Here is an 18766-nt window from a genome sequence, read left to right on the forward strand (position 1 = left end):
CCCTAGAGTTTACAGGGAATGGTGCCAGAAGCAAAATACATCCAGCGAGCGGCAGTTCTGTGTGGAAACACACTTTATCAACGAGAATGATCAGAGGAGAATGGCTAGACTGGAAGGCATTAGTAACTCAAATGATCGCTTGTTACAGTAGTGGTGTGCAGAAAAGCGGACAGGAAGCTGACTGCAACTCAAATGATCACTTGTTACAATAGTAGTGTGCAGAAAAACATCTTTGATGGCACATCATGCTGAATCTTGCAGTGGATGGGCTACAGCAGAACACTGCAAAATAGACCCAGTGGCCACTTTATTAGGTAGAAGAGATCCTAACGAAGTGGCTACTGAGTGTAGATGTTTATATAAAAATAAAAGCAGGCATAGGAAAGATTAAACTGCTTGAAAAATAACAATTTCACACACTACTCTGATAGATGATTCCCTTGGAAAGCCCGTTTTACCTTCAACATTATTCACCAAACTCGGTATCCTGGGAGTTAATGCCTCCCTCTGCATCTCGGATTTCTGACCAGCATAATGCTATCAGTAACAATAAGCAGCAAAGCCTCTGCCACAACTTTTCTAAGCACTGGTTTTCCACAACGTTGTGTCATCAGCTCAGCATCTGTACGCACAGGACTCTGCGGTCAGATCCTGCACAAACTTTATCTGCAGGTTTGCTGATGATATCACTGTAGTGGGCTGCATCTCAAATAATGTTGAGTCAGAGGACAGGGAGGTGATAGTGACATATTGTCATGGCAACGCCCTTCCCCTCAATGTCAACAAAAGAGGTGCTCAATTGCCTGACAAAGCTGTGCACATGCTCTTGTCTACATCTGTGAGGTTGACATTGAGATGACTGAGAGCTTCAAGTTCCTAGGTCTGCACGTCACTAATTACTTGTCCTTGTTGAGACAGTCCTGATCCAACCCTGTTGATGTCACAGTCAACACCTATACTTCCTCAGGGAGCTAGAGAAATTTAGAATGTCTCCATCGACTCTTACCAATTTACATCCATAGAATACATCCATAATAGCTTTGTATGAGAACTGCTCTGCACATGACTGCAAGAAGCTGTAGAGTGTCGTGGACACAGCTCAGCACATCACAGGAACTAGCCTCCTCTCCAAGGACTCTGTCTATATTTCTCACTGCCTCATTAAGACCATAAGACAGGAGCAAAATTAAGCTATTTGGCCCATAAAGTTTGCTCTGCCATTTAATCATGGCTGATTCTTTTCTTCCCCTCTTCAAGACCATTCCCCATGCTTCTTCCCCATAACTTTGATGCCGCATCCAATCAACAACCTTAAATACACCCGGTGACCCGGCCACTGCAGCTGCCTGCGGTAACAAATTCCACAAATTCACCACCCTCTGGCTGAAGAAATTTCTCTGCATCTGTTTTAAATGGACACTGCTCTTTCCTGAGGCTGTGCCCCCTTGTCCTAGACTCTCTCACTATGGGAAATATGCTTTCCATATCCACTCTGCCTAGGCTTTTTTAACATTCAACAGGTTTCAATCAGATTCCCCTGTCATCCTTCTAAGTTCCAGCGAGTACAGACATAGAGCCGTCAGATGTTCCTCGTATGATAACCCTTTCATTCCCAGAATTATCCTTGTCTGCCTCTGAACCCTCTCCAATGCCAGCACATCTTTTCTTAGATGAGGAGCCCAAGGTTCACAATACTCAAGGTGAGGCCTCACTACTGCCTTATAAAGCCTCAGCATCACATCCCTGCTCTTGTATTCTAGACCTCTTGAAATGAATCCTAACATGGCATTTGCCTTCCTCACCACCGACTCAACCTGCAATTCAACCTTTAGGGTTTTCTGCGCGAGGACTCCCAAGTTCCTTCACATCCCAGATTTCCTCCCCATTTAGAAAATAGTCTGCATATTTATTTCTACTATCAAAGTGCATGACCATGCATTTTCCAACATTGTATTTCATTTGCCACTTTCTTGCCCATTCTCCTAATCTGTGTAAATTCTTCTGCAACCTACCTGTTTTCTCAACACTATACCTGCCCCTCCACCAATTTTCACGTCATCTGCAAACTTGACAACAAAACCATCTATTCTATCATCTAAGTCATTGATATTCAGCATAATATCCAACGTAATCAAAGACCCACCCAACTCGGACATTCCCTCTTTTCTCCTCTCCCATCGGGCAGAAGATACAAAAGCCTGAAAACTTGTACCACTGGGTTCAAGGACAGCTTCTATTATCAGACTCTTTTACAAACCTCTGGTACAATCAGATGGATTTGGCTTCAGTCTACCTCCTTCTGAGCTTGCACTTTATGGCTTACCTACACTTCACTCTTTCGGTACCTTTCTTCATTCTACATTGTTTTACCTTTTTTTTAAGCCCAATGCACGGTGTAATGATTTAATCTATATAAAGGACATGCAAAACACAATTTCTACTGGATCATGTGACATTAATAAACCATACTAATAGGTATTTTCTTGGAAGGGGCTTGCTTTCTCCTCATTTCTACAATTGGGTATTAGGTATAGGAGTCTGAAGATAGATAGACAGACATACTTTATTGATCCCGAGGGAAATTGGGTTTCGTTACAGCTGCACCAACCAAGAACAGAGCATAAATATAGCAATACAAAACCACAAATAATCAAACAACAATATGCAAACTATGCCAGATGGAAATAAGTCCAGGACCAGCCTATTGGCTCAGGGTGTCTGACCCTCCACGGGAGGAGCTGCAAAGTTCGATAGCCACAGGCAGGAACAACCTCCTGTGACGCCCAGTGTTGTATCTCGGTGGAATATGGCCGGAGTCCAACAGCAAAAAGTTCAATATCCGGTCTACAAACACGTTCCTCGATCGTAATATGACCAGGATGGCAACATCCGTTTTTAACCAGAACAGCAGGCCCCCAACTCCTTTACGCTTACCGCTCTCAGTGCACTTCCGGTCAGCCCGAACGGTCTGGAAGCTCTCCATGGAAAAGTTTTGATCGGGTATGTCCTCGTGCAGTCCCGTTTCAGTAAAACACATAACACTGCTCTCCTGAAATGTTCTCTGACTCCTGGCTAGCACTGTCAACTCGACCATTTTATTACCCACCGAACTCCTCTTCTCCATAAGTCTCTGTTGTCTCGACCCGGTCCTCTTTCCTGAAGGCCCACTCTCAGTGTTTTAGGAACAGCATCTTCCCCTGTGCTATCAGATTTCTGAGTGGACAATAAGCCCATTAACACTACATCACTATTCGTCTTTTGCACTATTTATGTATATTAGAAACACAGAAAACCTACAGCACAATACAGGCCCTTCAGCCCACAAAGCAATGCTGAACATGTCCTTACCTTAGAAATTAACCATATAACAATTACAGCACGGAAACAGGCCATCTCGGCCCTTCTAGTCCGTGCTGAACTCTTACTCTCACCTAGTCCCACCGACCTGCACTCAGTCCATAACCCTCCATTCCCTTCCTGTCCATATATCTATCCAATTTAACTTTAAACAACAACATCGAACCTGCTTCAACCACTTCTGCTGGAAGCTGGTTCCACACAGCCACCATTCTCTGAGTAAAGAAGTTCCCCCTCGTGTTACCCCTAACCTTTTGCCCTTTATTAGCTAGAGTTACCCATAGCCCTCTTTTTCTGAGCTCCATGTAGCTATCCAGGAGTCCCTTAAAAGACCCTATCGTATCCAGCTCCATCACCGTCGCCGTCAGCGCATTCCATGCACTCACCACTCTCTGTGTAAAAAAACTTACCTACTGTACCTACTTCCAAGCATCTTAAAATTGTGCCTTCTTGTGCTAGCCATTTCAGCCCTGGGAAAAAAGCCTCTGACTATCCACATGATCAATGCCTCTCATCATCTTATACACCTCTATCAGGTCACCTCTCATCCTCCGTCGCTCCAAGGAGAAAAGGCTGAGTTCACTCAACCTGTTTTCATAAGTCATGCTCTCCAATCCAGGCAACAAGTACTGGTAACCTTCGTAATTTTTATGTCTGTAAAACAACAATTTTCACAACATATGGCAGTAATAATGCCAAATCATTGAGTATATTTAAAGCAGAGGTTGGTAGCTTCCTGATTAGTAAGGCATCAAAGTCTATGGGGAGAAGGCAGAGGGGTAATAAATCATTAATGATTTTCATCATTCGACCAGACCCAATTCTAATTCTGCTCCTCTGTCTTATGGTTTTATAATAAACCCGATTCTGATTCTAGTTACTCTGGATACTTACTACAAATATTGTTGGCAAGACCAAAGCTTTGCACAGGATTAGTAAAGAATATCTAATATTTCAAGCAACATGCACAAAATGCTGGAGGAACTCAGCAGGCCAGGCAGCTGCTATGGAAAAATAACAGGCAATGTTCTGGGCCGAAACCCTTCGGCAGGGCAGGATTTCTCGGATTTCCAGCGTCTGCAGATTTTCTCTGGTTTTTAATGTTTGAAATCAAGATTCTGTTTCTTGGATATACACCTCACCGCCCCCCCCCCCCGCCACTGTTTTTATTAACCATACTGTATCATATTAGCAGTGAACTCTTCTGGAGAAGGAATTTTGATTACAGATTGGATTGCTGTATCCCCCATAACAGAAGTGTTGCCCTGAGGCAGCAAACTGTTGCAGGTAGGAGAGCTGCCACCAGCATGGATCAATCACTACCTCTGCTGCTGTCCACGTGGAGTCTGCATGCTCTTGCTGTGACTGCATGGGCTTCCCCGCTGACCTCCCTCATCCCAGAGAACTTGTGGGCCCGTAGATGACGTGGCTGCTGCTGATAATGCCAAGTGCGCAGGTGAGTCAGGGAGGAGTTGATGGAAATGTGTGAAAGAGGACAGATTACAGGGAAATAAATAGGATTGAGAAGATTTAATTGGGAATTTGGAACTGGTACAGACTGCCCTATTAATCTGGTAAGGAATTACACCGGGAGGCAAAACATCTGATTCAAACTGTGAAAACTGCAGTGTAGAAGAGTGCAGCGTAAAACACCTCCAAGACAATTTCATTAGTAGTCCCTTTCCAGACCCATGATGCTGCCCAGGCCATTCAGCCCCACAATGCTGGTACTAACTCATAGCATGGAAGCAGACCCTTCAGTTCACCAAGTCCACACCAAGCTGGTGGATTCAGAATCAGATCATTATCACAGTGCCACTTTATTAGGTACCTCTTGTAACTAAGTGGTCACTGAGTGTAGGCCTGTGGCCTCTGCTGCTGCACCTCTTCAGAGATGCCTCTCTACACACCATTGTGGTAATGAGGAGTATTTGAGTTACCTTCACCTTCCTGTCAGTTTGAACCAATCTGGCCTTTCTCCTCTGACCTTTCTCGTTAACAAGGTGTTTTCACCCTCAGAACTGCCACTCACTGGACTATTTTTGTTCTTCACACCATTCTCTGTCAAGTCTGGAGACGATTGCGTGTGAAAATCCCCCGGCGATCAGCAGCTTCTGAGACATTCAAACTAATAATCATTCAGTTCCATCACGTTTCTTCCCCGATCTGATATCTGGTCTGAAGAACAACTGAACCTTTTTGCCGTCTTCTTTTGTGTTAAGGTGCGAGTGGCCATATCAGGAAGGTGCATTACAGTCACCTACCAGAATGAAGCATGAAGGGAGTCACATCGGCCACCATGCCTCGGCGTGTTTTTATGCATTGTGTTGCTGCCAACTGATTGGCTGATTTGAGGATTGCAATAATGAGGTGGAAAGGTGTACCTAATAAATTGGCCACCTAATATATGGTGAAATTTGTTGCTGTTTTTTCGTGTCTGTAAGACAATGCAAGACGAGGGTTCGATCCTGACCTCCAGTGCTCTGTGTGCAGTTTACAAGTTCTCCCTATGACTGCGTGGTGTCCGTCTCACCTCACAAAGATCGACAGGTTAATTTGCCACTGGTGTGTAGATGAGCAATTATAATAAAGGGTGGGGATGGGGGAATAGAATAAAGAGGGATCCATTTAAATGGGTTAAAATATTCAGCATAGGCCGAATGGCCTGTATTCCTCCCTGTGTACCCCTAGCACCACAGCATTACTTTGCAGTTTGGTGAATCGGGAGATGCTGTTAATCTTGAGAAAACCCCTGACTGTTGGACGAACCTAACGGGTCAGGCAGTATTTTTCGGGTTTCTGACTGAAACGCCAACTGTCCACTCCCTCCACAGATGCTGCCCAACCAGCAAATTCCCCCAACATTTTTGTGTGCATTATTCTGCATTTTACTCGGGTTTAGGGGGACGAACCTACCTTGCTGGAACAATGGCCGGTGATTGTGCAAAGGAGGCGGGGGGAATGGTACGTGTGTCGGTAAGTCGTGAGGAATTCTGAGAGGACACGGGACACCCAAGGACTGGCCAATCGGCGTCTCCTTCGCTGCTGTCAATCAAGCTAGTACGTTTAAAAGGTGCTGTTCTCAGTAGGCAAAGTTATTAGCGGTGCCGTACCTGGTCGATCGGTCGCTGATGTATTCGTCGGTCACCCTCATCAGCGTACCGCTGCCCAGTCGCAGCAAGCATCTTAGCGACCTGGGCCCCCGGAGGCATACTGAGCCCGAGGTATTCACTTTCGACCGAATCCCGGAGCTCAGGTATGGGCGCAGATACAAGAGGCGGTTACTGAAAGTCCTTTATCCAATTTACCAGGTAAATATCCCGCCGCACTAAGACCAGGATAAAGTTGAGGGAAAAAAAAGTGGTTTGGGTTTAATTCCCGCCTGAAGTGGTTTGAATTGAAATTGATTTAAAACGGCTATTGTCACTCTGTTTCAATGTATACAAGGCAAATAAAGCTGATATTTAATCGCTAGTTTTGTGTGGGGATGTTAACTTGCTCAAACCTATTTTAAAGATAGAAAATAATTTTTCTAGTACATGACACTGAAATAATGGTTACTTCAAATTTAATACAGCATATAAACATAATCTATACGATTGTAAAATCAATCTTTAAAACAAAATGTGCAAGTAACTGGCTGTATCTACATAAGATTAGCTCGTATTCATGGTCTGTATGTACATGTAAGCAGCAGGAGTATCTGATCTTTGGGTGATTAACAGAAATGATAGTAACTGGGCAAGAGGAACACTTGAGAATCAGAATCAGGTTTAAGAATCAGAATCAGGCTTATATCGTTGGCATGTGGTGTGAAATTTGTTAACTTAGCAGAAGCGGTTCAATGCAATACACGATGTAGCAGAGAAGAAGAATAAATAAAATCAATTACATATATCAAATAGATTGTTTAAAAAGTGCAAAAACAGAATCTGTATAGTAAGTAGCAGGGCATATGGCCGAGCATCCATAAATGTTTAATAAGCACAAGAATTTCTGCAGATGCGGGAAATCCAAAGCAACGCACAAAATGCTGGAAGAACTCAGCAGGCCAGGTAGCATCTATGGGGGGCGGGGAAGTACAGTTGATGTTTTTGGCTGAGACCCTTTGCAGGACTGGAGAGGAAAAAAAAGCTGAGGAGTAGATTTGAAAGGTGGGGGGAGGGGAGAGAGAACCACCAGATGATGGGTGAAACCTGGAGGGGAGGGGATGAAGTAAAGAGCTAGGAAATTGACAGGTAAAAGAGACAGAAGGCCATGGAAGAAAGAAGGGGGGAGGATCAGCAGAGGGAGGTGATGGGCAGGCAAGGAGATAATATGAGAGAGGGACTAGGGATGGGAAATGAAGCCATTACTGGAAGTTTGAGAAATCTATGTTGCCTATCAACTTCCCAGCTATTTACTTCAAATCCCTTGCCTTCCAAGTTTCATCTATTGCCTGATGTTTCTCTTTCCTCTTTCTCTCTCCCCCCCCCCCCCCACCTTTCAGATCTTTTCCTTGGCTTTTTTTCTCCAGTCCAGCTGAAGGGTTTCGGTCTGAAACATCAACTGTGCTTTTTTTTCCATGGATGCTGCCTGGCCTGCAGAGTTCGTCCAGAATTGTGTGCGTGTTGCTTGGAATTCCAACATCTGCAGATTGTCTCGTGTTTGTGAAATGCTGGAGGAACTCAGTAGGTCAGCCAGTAAAATAAATATACAATTGATATTTTGGGCTGAGCCCCATCATTGGGACGTCATCCGTTTTTTTTTGTGGTGATTTTATTACTTACTGAAGCTGAAGCTTTGATTTTTTTTTTTACAAAGCTGTTGAAAGGAATGTATCCTCTGGGTGCCTTGGTGCACTGTTCCATTGGCCAGTTATCATGAGTTGCAGAGCTTTTCCTAAAACCTTTCACATGACAGTACTTTTTGAATTATGGGTGGGCTTTAACTTGTTAGGTTTAGTATAGATTCCCCACCACAGATGCTGCCTGACCTGTTGACTTCCTCCAAAAACATTTGTTAATCTGAATGGGCTCAGATTAAGCCTAGCACAATGATGATAATAGGCATCCGTTAGTCTCGTGAGACCATGGATATGCGCCTTGGAAGGTTTCCAGGGTGCAGGCCTGGGCAAGGTTGTATGGAAGGTTGAATGCAAGTCTCCCCTCTCCACGCCACTGATGTTGTCCAAGGGAAGGGCACTAGGGCCGATACAGCTTGGCACCGGTGTCGTCGCAGAGCAATGTGTGGTTAAGTGCCTTGCTCAAGGACACAACATGCTGCCTCAGCTGAGGCTCGAACTAGCGACCTTCAGATCACTAGACCAACGCCTTAACCACTTGGCCACACGTCAACACCCTAGCACAATGAAAATCGAGCAATTTATTAAATGAATTAAAATACAGGATTAATTTAATAGTCTCTAAGTAAGTTTAATTAGAGACTACTAAATTTAAGCACTCCAAATTCCTGGGAGTACCCATCTCAAATTACCTCACCTGGTCCCTCAATATCACCTCCCTGAAAAAGAAGGTACAGCAGCATCTCCACTTCCTGAGGAGATTGAGGTGAGAAAGCCTCCCCACCCCTCCTATCTTCACTGGATTTTACAGGAGCACCACTGAGAGTGTTCTGAGAAGCTGAAAATCCATCTGGTAAGGGAGTGGCCAAGCATCAGAATTGGAGGCCCTACGAAGGAATGAGAGAACAGCGGAGAGGATTTTGGGGGGTCTCCCTACCATCCATCGGGGATATTATCAGTTGTGCTGCATCCTCTGGATTTTCTCCCATCAGGCAGGAGACTCCAATACATAAAAACAGGAGTGGGCAGAGCAGGAAATTCTTTCTTCCCTTGGGCCATTAGACTTCTGTGCTCCCTGCTGTATCGTATTCGAAGTGTTGCTGGTTAATCTGTTCTGTACCTTGCAATATATATTATGCACTTTATTTATCCATCTGTAGATTTCATCCTTGTTTTCATAAGTTATTGTGTTGTGTGTTTTGTATACTACAGTGCTTCACACTGCTTTTCTGGAGAAATGTCTCATTTGACAGTACACATTAACATACTTAAATAACAATAAATTTGACTTCTGTCAATGTGTAGAAAAGATTAACTTCAATGTTAACTAAAATGCCCTTGAACCAGCTGGAACACACACAAAAAGTGCTGGAGGGACTCAGCAGGTCAGGCAGCATCTATGGAAAAACAGTAAACAGTTGACATTTTGGGCCGAGACACTTCGTGATCTGTTGACAGGTTGACATAAAGTGTATGGTGCATGTTTACAAAAGACAGTGCAATGTTACTGGCACGATTATCATAAAACAAGCAGTTGTATAAATACATGGAATAGCAGCAATAAAAGATGGGGCTAAAGAATATTCAGACGTGGTATATGTGTGCTGGGTGGCAGTAAGGTGTTACTAAGTTTAACAGCTAAGGGAAAGGTGTTGCCCAGCCTGACAGTTCTGATTCTCGTACTGACGTGCCTTCTCTCTCATGGCCAGTGGTCAAGAGATTCTGGGAAGGATAGGAGGAGTGTTCAACAAACTGTTTATGGTAATTTCACAGTAGTCAATTTCCTAAGTTCCTACTTCCATGGACTCTGAAGTTCTTCCAAGAACTTGAAGGAAAAGGCTATTGTGGGCTGTTTATCCTAACATAGTACAGTAGCACCAAAATGTTGAAGTCTAATATAAAGGGTTGAGAGGGCATGTTGAAATTGCCTTTAGCATGGATTGTGAAAGTGTTTCTCAAATATTTTTGAGATTGGTTCCTCTTTGTTCTGCCAGTTAGTGGGCATGGTCGGTTTTAACTTTCGGTAAAGTGCTACGTGATGGTGTTAAAAATAGAATGCCTGCAAAAAATATCATTGTTGGCTTGTGGATTGGTTAATGGTCAGGTTATTTTCAAGGTGCTGGGTCATTATTAATATCAATGATTTGACTTGGCTAAGTGGATCATAGATACACCTAATTTCACCTATGACATACCAGCTTGTACTACTTCCTCCCCTCACCTGATTCGGACTTCTCCCCTTCCTTTCCAGTCCTGCTGTAGGTTCTCAGCCTCAAACATCGACTGTTTACTCTTTTCCATAGATGCTGCCTGGCCTGTTGAGTTCCTTCAGCATTTTGTGTGTTGCTGCATCCTCTTATGGCTTCTCAATCAGAACAGATTGAATGTTGCATCTTGTGGAAGGCTGTGGCAGTTGTCATTTTCATCTTCGAGGTAGATGAGCAACATACAAAATGCTGGAGGAGCTTGGGTCAGGCAGCATCTATGGAAGGTAGGGCAGGGAAAGCAGTTGAAGTTTCATCTTGTACAGGAGAGAGATGTTCGAATAGAGTCACAGGGAAGTAGTCACTCTGAAGTTGCTGGAGGTGGGTAGTTGGGTGATCGTCAGGAGAAATGGAAATGTGAATAAGCACTTAGCATAGAGAACCCATGTGGCCCTTTCCCTCAAGAACATGTAACCACTTTGGATATTTTTGTGGGGCTTGACCTCCCAGGGGATCACCATAGAGACCAGGTTTCTGGCAGTGAGCATGGGTCTGCGATGCAGAAGGTGTAGAGGAGACCGGTAGTGATAGAGGACTCAATAGTCAGAGGAATAGACGGGAGATTCTGTGAACATGAATGGGACACCCAGAGGGTATGTTGCCTCCTAGATGCCAGGGTCGGGGACATCTCTGACGTCCAAAAGCGTTTTGAAAGAGAGCAACCATATGTTTTTGGTACATATTGGTACCAATGACATGGGAAGGAAAAGCAATGAGGTCCTGCAAAGAGAATTTGGAGAGAGGCAGAAAGCTGAGGAGCAGGACCTCAAGGATAGTAATTTCTGGATTGCTACCTGTGTGACGTCCTAGTGAAGATAGGACAGGATGATTTGGCAGGTAAATGTATGGCTGAGAAGCTGGTGTAGGGGGCAGGGCTTCAGGTTCTTGGACCACTGCAATCTCTACTGGGGAAGGTATGACTTCATCAAAAGTGATGGGTTGCACTTGAACCTGAGGGGGACCAATATTCTCACAGGCAGGTTTGTTCGAGCTGTTGGGGAGGGTTTCACCTAATTTGGCAGGGGGGTATGGAACCAGAATTAAGGGACTCAGGATAGGATGGGTGCTTAAAAAGCTTTGCAGTCAGACTGTCAGGAAGGGCAGGCAGATGATGGCAGATAGTTGTAGCCAACAGGGTGAGTATCATACATTAGGGATGCAAAATCAAAAAAAGGCTAACAAATATGGTACTCAAGGTGTTGTATCTCAAGGCACAAAAGTATAAGAAATAAGGTGGATGATCTTGTTGCTCTGTTACAAATTGCCAGATATGATGTGGTCATCACTCAATCGTGGCTGAACAATGGTTGTAGTTGGGAGCTGAATGTCCAAAGTTGCATGTTGTATCAGACAGATAGGAAGGTAGACAGAGGGGGTGGTGTGGCTCTGATAAAGAATGGCATCAAATGGTGGAGCAGACTCAATGGGACAAATGGCCTATTTCTGCTCCTATGTCTTGTGGTCTAAGTTTCAGGCTGAGACACTTCATGTGGACTGGAAAGGAAAGTGGGAGGGCAGAAGCCAGAATAAGAAATGGCAGAATGGGGAGGAATATAACCTGGGTATTTATTGAGCCCAGGTGAGAAGCTAGGAAGTGAGGGGTGGATGAGGCTAAGGGAGAGTCAGAACTGGGTTTAATAGGACTAGCATGTGTCATGAAATAATTCTCTTTTGGCAGAGGTACAGAGCAATACAAAAAAAAAACTAAGACACATTAGCTGTGCAAAAAAATAGAGGTTGTATTTGTGTTCATTGTTTGTTCAGAAACTGACAGGGGAAGAACCTGTTCCAAAAATTTGTCTTCAGGCTCCTGTACCTCATGGATGATAGCAATAAGAGAAGAGCCCTCTTCTCACTGTTACTGTTGGGCAGGAGTTACAGTTGCCTTTGGTCCATTCCACCAGGTTCAGAAACAATTATTACCCTATGACCATCAGATTCCGGAATTGATTCTGCAACCTACAGTCTTGTGCTCTCAGCATTCTTTGATTTGCACAGTTCAAACTTCAAAGTCAATTATTTATGTATGTCACCATATAAGTAGATTCCAGTTAACTGGGAAAATCATTACTGCTTATTTGGGACAACTTTTTTTTTTTTTTTTTTTTTTTTTAAAACAGATTGAAAATATCTAGGATTCACTGAATTCCTCAGATATCAGTTCCCAATTAAATCTAATATACTGTATTTTTGGTTGTATTCTATATTCATTTAAATACATAATCTGTTGCTCAAATAGTTTCTTTTTTTATATACCTTAACAATTTCCATGAAACTTCAGCTAATTGGGGCAGCCACTTAATTGGGCTCAAATGAGCCACCCTCCCCTGTCTGGCAGAAATAGTCCTCACCCACAATTTCTTCTTTGGCTCCCCACTCAAAATCTAGGGGTAGCCATGGGCACACACATGAGCCCCGGGCACACCTGTCTTATGGCTATGTAGTGTAGCCCATATTCCAGGCCATCCCTGATAATGCTTCCCAACTATCCCAGATGATGCACAGAAAGAGTTGGGAAGCTACATTGATGACTGCATTGGAGCCTGTGCTGAGCCCATTAACTTTGCCTCCAACTTCCTCCCTGCACTTGGTCCATTTCTGACACCTTCTCTTCCACCCCCCACACCCCCCACCCCCCCAACTTCTTGATTTGTCTCCATGACTGGACACAAACTGCTGAAATATTTTGTAAACCTACGGATTCCCATGGCTATCTTGATTATGTATCTTGCCACTCTCTCTGTAAATTCTCCTGTAAAAATGCTATTCCCTTTTCTCAGTTCCTTCATCTCTGCATCTGTGCCCAGGATGAAGCTTTCTTTTCTAGGACATCAGATGTCCTCCTCCAAAGAACAGGATTTCCATTCTTCCACCATTGATGCAGCCATTACCCTCATCTCCTCCATTTCCCAGTCATCTGTGCTCACCACATCTTCCCACTGCCTTAATAGGGATAGATTTCATCTTGTCCTTATTTACCATCTTATGGGTCTCCATGAATAATAACATTCTCTGCAACTTCTGCCATCTTCAATGGGATCCAACCACCAAACACATCTTCACCTCTTCACTGCCCACTCTGTGTAGGGATTGTTCCCTCCATGATCCCCCTTGTCTGTTCATCCCTTCACGCTAATCTCTCTCCTGGCATTTATCCCTGCAAACAGAAATGCTACACCAGCCCACTTGCCTCCACTCAGGGCCCAAACAGTCCTTCCAGGTGAGGTAACACTTCAGTTCTGATTCTGTTATGGTTATCTATTGTATCTGGTGCTCCTGATGCAGCTTCCTCTACATAGGTGAAACCTGCCGTAAATTGGGGCACAGCCTTGGTGAGCAACTCCACTCCATCCACCAAAGTGGAATTTCCCAGTGGCCAGCCATTTTAATTCCTATCTTCATTCCCATTCTGATATGTTAGTCTACGGCCTCTTTTGCCACAATGTAGAGCAACACCTTGTATCCTGTCTGGGTCATGTCCGACCTGATAGCATGCACATTGATTACTCCCTCCAGTTTTTGTATATAATTCCCCCTTCCCTCTTCTCTTACCCACTCTGGTCGCCTGCCCTCTTCTCGCCTGCCCCCTGGTGCCACTCCTTCCCTTTCTCCCATGGTCTTCTCTCCCTTCCAACGAGATTTCTTTTTCAGCCCTTTACCTCTCCCATCCACTTGGCTTCACCTTTCTCCTTTACGTCTAGTCCTCCTCCTTCCCACTCCCACTTTTATTCTGGCACCTTTGCCTTTCCATTCCTGCCCTGAAGAAGTGTCTCAAACTTAAGCAACGACTGTTTATTCATTTCCATAGATGCTATCTGATCTGCAGAGCTCAACCAGCATTTTGTGTGGGTGTTGCTTCAAAATATACTGGTCCTGATTTGTCCAAATTAACTGGAATCCACTACAACTGAGATTAATTTCCTTGCAGGCATTCACTTAGAACAAAGGAAAACAATAGGCACTTTGGTTGTTAGTCTTTTTATATAGTTTCATAATTACTATGACATCTTATTTTCCTGTAAATTTTGTATGAAAATGAATCTCAATATAGTATATGGTAACTTGTGTATTTTGGAAATTTAATTTTAACTTTGAGAAATTTGATCAAGGACAATGGAGTAAAGAGGTAAATGCTAGAGTTTTTAAATAACAGTTAGGGGAGGGGTTGTTGCTGAGATAAAGATTGCTGTAATCCTTGGCTGACAGTTTCTTGAGCACACTAATAATGTTATATCTTGTGTGGGTCATGAATAGTGAAGGGGTAAAGGTAAGCCATCAGCTGATTGGCCCTTGGCAATCTCTGGGTGGGTTGGGTTAAAATGGAAGTGTAACTGGTTGACTTGTTTGTGGTATACTATTTCCATGAACCTTCCATTAACTTTTCTCTTTGGATCCCCAGCCTCGGAAGACTGTACCTGCTAAGAAGGATGTTGCAAAGAGACTTCTGTTTCTCCTGCTCTCCATTGTTGCTCTGCAGGTCCACCTCACAACAGACCAACCAGATGATCTATTTGTTGTCCCGGAGGAAGTGACTGTGGAAACTGGTAGTGAACTCTCCCTCCCTGCTTGGCCTCTCTGGATGTCTTGTTCCACTTCAGCTTTGCTTAAGACACTGAAAAAAGTCGAAGTGAATATTACCTGTCCAAATGGCCATTCAGCCCATTTGAGTACTTGAGGGCTCAACTTTAGGAGCAACTGTATAACATCCAGTTGTTTACTTGGAAATCGATCTCACAACTTGAAGCGGAAATTCAACTGTGGGAACATCTCATGGGACTGAAGTTATGAACTTTGAGGACTGGGGAATTGGGTTGAGCACCACAGAATGCAAGCCTTTAGATTTGGCTGACTTCAACTTGCCAAAAATTGGGGTGGGGGTGGGGGGGGTGGTGGGGTGGTGTTGGAGAGAAGAGTTATTTTGTTCCAGCCAGAGCAGCCTCTTGGCTACAAGTACAAGATTACAAGTGGGGTGCGGGTGCTCAGATCAATTTTTTAATATAAAAAAGCAGCATCACACTGAAGATAGCTAAGAAATAGACATTCATATTGTAATTCTAAAATCGGATGATATTTTGCTGCCATCTAGAGTATTAATTTGATACTGTTTTAAGGATTTTGTTAGAGGATGCAGTGTATTTTAATGCTCATACCTTCTGGTTTGCCTTGCATCTTGTCCTGGTTTTATTTTTGAGCAAGCTTTTGTTTGTAACTTTTTTCTATAAGAGATCTTGGTGTTCAAGTCCATAGATCGCTGAAAGTGGCTGCATGTAGATAGATGTGACATGTTTTCCTTGCTCGTTGAACTCAAGTCAGGAAGTTACTCAAGTTATGAAATTGGCTTTGTTTAGTATCATAGATGGCCAACCAATTATAGGAAGAATGTAGAGACTGAGGGTGCAGAGGTAGTTTACCAGGGTGCTGCATGGGTTCGTAGACATGTTCTCTGAGAGGATGAATGGATTTGGGTTTTCTCTGCAGTGAAAGAGGTTGAGGGAAGACCTGGTAGATGTTTGATTGAGGCATGGATGGCCAGTATCGTTCCCCTGACTGTTAATTGCTGGGGTGCATTTAAAGTGAGGGGGCAAGGTCAATGATGTGCAGAACTGGTTTTGAGGCGAGTGGCTGGAATGTCCTGCCAGGGGTGGTAGTGCAGGCAAGTACAGTAGCTGTTTATGACCTTGGAGTTCCTGAATCTGCAGAAAATGGAGGGATGTGGACCATGTGTAGGTAGAAGAGAATGGTTTAGTAGGTGTTTAACTAGTTCAACGTTCATAGATCCCTTGGTTAATAGGGCCCATGGCATAAAATCAGATCAGGAACCTCTAAAATAGTTTAATTATTCTGATGGAAGAGCTTGATCCTGTATTCTATATTGAGTGAGATCAGCTCTTGAAAGTTTCCATGATATACATTGTGTAATGGCTTAACTGAGAATTGGGTAATCTGCAGATCTAATGCTAGTATCTAATTTGAGATGTGAGTTAGCTGCTTGACCTTTTCAACTCTGGAGGAAGTGGATGAAGAGAAAATACTTGATGCACATCTCTTTTCTCCCCCCCCACACACACACAAATCTGCTCATTATGGTTTACAAATCCAATTGCAATCCGTTGGAGCAGCTAAAGAGGAGCTTCTTTGGCTGCAGAGACCCAGGTTTGTAAGTCAGGAGCCGAATTGGGCCATACGGTTGATTGAGTATGCTTCATCATTCCATCATGGCTGATTTATTATCCCCCTCAGCCCCATTCATCTTTCATTCTCCCTGTGACCTTTGGCCTTGCTATTCAAGAGCCGATCAGCCTCTGCTTTAAATATACCCAATCACCTGGCCTCCACAATTAATTCCACAGATTCACCACCCTCTGGTTAAAGAATCTCTATTCTAAAGGGACATGCTTCTATTCTGAGGCTGTGCCCTCTGGTCTACTATAGAAAACATCCTCTCCACTTCCACCTTATCGAGGCTATCAATATTCGATAGGTTTCAATAAGGTCTCCTCTAATTCAGTGCTGTCAGTGTTGAGTTTGTTCTCCCTATATCTCTAGGCTTCCCAAAAATTCATGCAGCTGATAAGTTGATCATAATCGTGATACATTCTGCAGATACTGGAACACCTGAGTGGTGGAATCTGGGGTGTTTACTGTTATGGGGAGAAGTTCAGTGGGGTAAAATAGAGGGGTGGATTTGAGCTGACATGGTCTTGTCCTGAAATGATCTGCTATTGAGGGAATGGAAAGGAGTGCCGTTGGACCTCAAAGCATAAAGAAGAACAAGGCCATATTCCAACTTGAAGTCTCTGCTTGGAAACGGGGTGGTTCCTAGTATCCATCACAATAATCTGTGCTTCCCTCCGTACTCTGCATTTCAGGATGTAAGATTTTCAGTATGGATTTTAACTTTTCAGTAATGCTCTGAAAGTGCAAGTGAGGTTGATATAACCGAGAGTTTGAGTATTTCTGGAAATGATCTTGATTTGAATGTTCTGTTTGTCTACCTATTTATTTTTTTTTATCATATTTTGATTGAGTTGACGTGGCAAGGACTGATTTGGGGCAGAGGTCAAGTGTGTAGACCACTAAGGCAAAAATGACAACCTCACTCGTGATCTGACACAATTGGGTTTAAAAGTTCTGAAGTTGTTCAAGAGACAGTTCCTCTTTTAAAACACCCTCCAATCTTTCCCAATCAACTTCCGTTTGAAGTTCCTGTTTGTAACATGAGCCATGGAATTTTTCATAAGTTAATATTTGGATATCAATTAATGCAGTTTTTATTCAATGTCATTCCTTGAATGTTTATTTGCATAGATTGTAATCTATTGAAGAATCTTTTAAAGCTTTGTTTGAAAGTAATCTCATTGAACAATGATGGTAATTACATTTTGAAATAATAAAACTGCATATTTTAAAAATTGTTTTTGTTTTAAACCTTCCTGTACCTGAATAAAAGGGTTACATGTGAGGAGTGTTTCATGGCTTTGGGCCTGAACTTGCCAGAGTTTAGAAGAATGGAGTGGGGGTTTGGGGGGCGGGGGAGAAGAATCTTATTGAAACCTATTGAATATTGAAACTCCCAAATAGTGGATGTGGAGAGAATGTTTCCTATAAATGAGGACGTCTAGGACCAGAGGGCAGAGTGTTTGAATAAAAGGGCATCTTATAACAGGTGAAGAATTTCTTGGAATTATAGAATTCATTGCCACAGATGACTGTGGAGGGGAAGTCACTGGCAAGGTTGATAGGTTCTTGATTAGTAAGGGTGTCAAAGGTTATAGGATGAAGGCAAAACTGGGTTGAGAGGGATAAGAAATCACCTATGTTGAAATGATAGAGCAAACTCGATGTGCTAAAAGACCTAATTCTACTGTCTACTGGCCTTAAATTCACCACTCCAGATTGATACTTCAGCAATATATAAAATGCTGGAGAAACTCAGAAGGTAAGGCAGCATCCATGTAGGGAAATAAACGGTTGAGATGTTGGGCCAAAATCCTGAAGGGCCTTGGCCTGAATTTGCATCTTTTTTTTCCCCTCAAATGTGGTTCTGTACAGTTTGGAGCCAGTGATCTACATTTCAGACTTTGCCAATAACTCGGCCCCATCCTCAGATGTTCCAGACTATTACCCAACACCATCTTGATTCCCTGTTTAAATGTTGCACAGTAATTGTAGCTCTAGTGATGTAGAAGACTTCAGGGAGCAGAATGAGTTGGTCACAAAAGGCTGAAGAATTCAAGTTGTGCAGCATCTGTGGCAGTGAAAAAACATGGAAAGGTCAGTGCTGTAAGTGTGGTGACAACTGGGCTGTCACCAGCACATACTTGGACTGTGGTCGTTGATGTAAATGATACTTTTCATGTGT

General features: G+C 43.4%; 1 long non-coding RNA gene across 1 annotated transcript; it reads left to right on the top strand.

The window, feature by feature from the left end:
- Positions 1-6383: 6383 nt before the first annotated feature.
- On the top strand, positions 6384-17816 carry LOC140198187 (uncharacterized). The gene is made up of 2 exons (XR_011886134.1): positions 6384-6668; positions 14804-17816. It is a non-coding gene; the product is annotated as an uncharacterized lncRNA (long non-coding RNA).
- The last annotated feature ends 950 nt before the right edge of the window (positions 17817-18766 follow it).

The sequence above is a fragment of the Mobula birostris genome, chromosome 5 (assembly GCF_030028105.1).
Source record: "Mobula birostris isolate sMobBir1 chromosome 5, sMobBir1.hap1, whole genome shotgun sequence".
In the NCBI taxonomy this organism is placed as follows: domain Eukaryota; kingdom Metazoa; phylum Chordata; class Chondrichthyes; order Myliobatiformes; family Myliobatidae; genus Mobula; species Mobula birostris.